This window comes from Athene cunicularia, assembly GCF_003259725.1.
Source record: "Athene cunicularia isolate RWA chromosome Z unlocalized genomic scaffold, athCun1 chrZ_part4, whole genome shotgun sequence".
Taxonomy (NCBI): Eukaryota; Metazoa; Chordata; class Aves; order Strigiformes; family Strigidae; genus Athene; species Athene cunicularia.
Genome location: NW_020799145.1, coordinates 164,906 through 169,127, shown reverse-complemented (window position 1 = coordinate 169,127; position 4,222 = coordinate 164,906).

The following is a 4,222-nucleotide window of genomic DNA, read 5'->3' as shown; positions in this document are numbered from 1 at the left end:
TCCTGATCCCGTCACAGTGCAGTGCGACAGGTTAAGGGTTGCCAGCACCACCAGCACCACCAGCTGAAGCATCTGGCACGCCTTTCCCTTAAATGCAAACGTGATAAGCGAACCCAACAAATTAAGATTCAGATGTAAGATACAGGTCTACCTCTTCTGGCAAAACAAAGCTATTTGATTTTTATTAGGGTTAATGCATAACCTCTTTGAATTTTATTAACTTTTAATCACTTCTCTCCAAACATCTTAATTTCCTTTCAATGCTTAAAGGGTCCTTATAAGAAAGATGGGACAGATCTTTTAGTAGGTCCTGTTGCAGTAGGACAAGGGGTAATGGTTTTAAACTAAGAAGGTAGATTCAGAGTAGAGATAAGGAAGAAATTCTTTACAATTAAGGTGGTGAAACACTGGAACAGGTTGCCCAGAAAGATGGTAGATGCCCTGTCCCTGGAAACATTCAAGATCAGGCTGGATGGGGCTCTGAACAACCCGGAAGGTGCTCCAGCTTACTGCAGGGGAGTTGGACTAGATGACCTTTAAATGTCCCTATCAACCCAAACTATTTTATGAGTCTATGATTTGCTAACAGAAAAGCTAACAAGACTGTTGCATTCACACACTTCTTAGAAGGGTGTGAGGTGAAGGCAGTGACCATCAGCCAAGTCATGAACACTCCTGGCATGCCCAGGCCCCAAAAGAGCAGTCAGCTTGTTTTTCTTATTGGGTCTTTCTCAGTTCCTCCTGGAGGAGGGACCTTCACAGGTCACTAGGGTACACTGCATGAGCACAGTGACACAGATCCAGTCGGCTGCTGTTTTGGGGGGAGGATGTCAATGCCTACTTCACCCTCCCTTCCATTACAGCCAGCATGATACTCTTTTCTGTGGTTCTTTTGTAGCTATCTGCCAAACTGTAAAGAACTATTTCAACGTTAATTAAGTTTGGTTCACAAGCTTACAGAATGTTTGCAGCAATGCTTTTGTCATTTCTGAGCCTATGAATTGACAATTCTAATAAAACAAACATTTTTATATCCTTGTATTTCTAAGTATAACTCTTTTGAGTCTACCAGAATTTAAATAAAGCAAAACACACTGTTCTTATTCAACTGAGCTTTGCAGTTTCTATGCATACCAAGTGCTTGCTGTGAACTGGCCGTACAGAACTTAACGGGAACCGTAGAACTGGGTCACCCTTGACTTCTGCGCCATCACCTCATTTAGTCCACACCTTCACAGCGCACAAGTTGCCATTTATAAAGTCAAAATTACTACACGTTATCTCCATGCACTTTTCAGCAGCTCATTTCAAAGTATACTAATAAAGGTCAGCTCTCACTGAACCAAAGCAAGTAGCATCAGCCTTGACTCAAGGATCTTGTACAATTTCAGAAAAACAATGGAAAAGCTTTCAAGTGTGCTGTGAACTATAAACACTGGATATTCCTCTAGTGGTTACATTCTCTTCAGGACAGTGTGGGACAGTCTGGATTCTGTCACTCTGTTTTCAAACATCTGAACAGGGCACAATCTCAGCACATCCACTATTTCACGTTAGAGAAAAATTACTCTAACAGCTGTGATTTTATTGAGCAATCTCATATTACCATCTCTTCTGCACTGTGGATTTTGTTCTAGAAGTGACCAGCATTTAGTTTTACTTACTGCACTTGTGTCCTCATTTCTAGAGACCATCATCATTAGGCAAACAATCAAAATCACATAAATGTCTTTGCCAATTATAAGCATGTTTGCTAATTAAAAAAAAAAAAAAAAGGAATGCAAAGTTAGCAATTTTCATTTCTATTTCATCAGGTTATTGTTATAAGAAGCATCGTCCATCAAAAGAGCCTTGACTAATACCCAACCAATAAATTAACATCTGTACTTCTCTGCTTATCACCTCAAATGGTAATCTTCTTGTCATTGTCTTCAGAAGTGTTATTCACTGTGACCCCAGAAATTATTTCAAAAGCAATGACTTCCTGGTTGTTCTGGGCTTCTTGTATACTCCAGGTGTAAATACACTGTATCTTTCTACAGTTCTAGGATTGCTTTCCTTGGCAGTCCAAAATATTTATTTTCTCTGTTAGCATCAACATCCAAAACCACTGTCATACAACCAGGTGCAGACTTAACCAAACAACTCCCTCAGTACTTTCCTGTAAGGCAAAAAACACTTCCGCTCCACTTTTGCCAAATATTACCACTTTGGGTCTGGAATTAAAATATGCATTACTCATAGTTAAACAGTTACTATATTAAAAGGGTTAAAAAAAAAACCAAACCAACAAAACAGTTAAAAATAATTCTTATCTTAAATCACAAAATATGGCTCAAGATTACAGTTTTATGACTATAGTCATATGAGAGGAATCAACATCCACTTAATTCACTGAAAACTCATGCCAGGTTGAGTCAGAATCTCACAAACTGAAGAATTATATTCCTGAAATCCTGTCTTTCATCACAGGCATCAAATCCCAAAGCCCAACACTACAAGAAACCCAAGTGGTGTATGGAGGGGAAAAGCTGATGACATCCTTTGGAGAGAGAAATCATTTGCACGTAGATGCTAGCCAACAAGCTTCTTAAGTTTTGTCAAGATTTTTTTTTTTTAAGTTAAATTTGTAAGACAGGTTTGGCACAAAAAGTATTTATATAAAAGGAAACAGGAAAAGAGAGAGAATACATATCACAGCAGCAGTCTAATCATTCAGTGGTATTAGACAACTTAAAGTTTAGCCTGACAAAATACTTCATATAAAAATAAGCACCAGATAAATATTTTTTAATTATTAAAGCTCTATATTAGAAGAACAGAACCAGAATCAGATAATAGAAAACTTCCATATAAACATAATTAAATGTCCTTAAATAGTCTGATTATACATTTTTATGCTCTTTCACTCTTCAGTTTCGGCTTGTGGTCATAACAAACAGTGCCCATCTTTTTTTTCCATTCTCTTCAGGCTTTTTTTAAAACTTCCTGCTTTTTTTCTTCACTGAAATACTTCACAGAATACAGGAATGGTTACTTCCTCATCTTTCCTAACCGCAAGACTCTTCACAGCAGTATCCAAGTGTTGCACAACTGAAGCCCACCTTCCAGTCAGTGGTAGCTGAGTTGGGATATAAAAGAGTTGAGACAGCGAAGGGTCACTAACATCCAGAAATCTACAACTCTGGAAAGCCTGAAGCCTTCCACCCATCACAAGCTCCTTCCTACACCCTACATGTACTTCCATACACTCTTTGGTTCTTCATTCAATTCCATTTTCCCTAGTTGTCTACACAAAACCAGATACCCTCCAAAAACCTATACATCCTATCTTCCCCCAATGTCATCATCTAACCAAACTATCTCCCCCTCAAGCAGGGCTTTAATCCACTCCCTTTTCCTCCTGTCATCTATTTCCCAGGCATCACTCCACCTTTCACCGCTGTTCTGGCTTCTCTCATATTGACTCGCATAAACCCAAATTGTTTCCCTCACAACTCACCAGCTACAACGCTGCACCTAACCCAGCAGGGCAGCTTTAGTCCCACTGCCATTCAGGTCCTACTGCTGCTACACCCACTTACAAGTGGCGCATCCTGACCTTTCTTCTCTGACTTATTGTCCTCTCACACAGCTGCTTCTTGCACTTCAGGGCTCTCTCACCTCTCCTACCAAAGCTGGCCTCTTCCTCCACACTGCCTGCACCTAGCAAGCAAGACAAAAAGCATCTTCTCCCATTTCCAGTGACTGAACTGGTTCAGCACTGAAGAAATCAGTCACATCTAAGCTTGACTTGTCTTTAATGCCTAGCAAGTTCCCAAGCGTGCAGAAGTAAGGCCTACAGCGACAAGGAGGGCTCCTGAAATGGGAGATGTGGCACAACCTCTCTGAGAGCGCTGCTCACCCGCCTCACCTCACAGCCACCATTCTTTCAGGAGCCCATCGGACCTTGGACACATACACACGCCAGCAATGGCCCTGCCCAGCGAGCTGCGCCCGCACTCCCGCCCGTTAGCTTGGAAATCTCCGCAGCCGGGCGGCAAACACACCCGCACCGCCGTGACCCGCCTTACAACCACCCGGGGCGGCCGTCTCCGCCTGGCCCTCAGCGCCACGGGCGGCGGACTGCCCCAGCGCCTCGGGGGCGTGACTAACAGGGCGTCACCCCACTCCTCCTTCGCCTCTTCCTCCTCCTCGCCCGCCAGGGCTGCGGGTAGGGCCC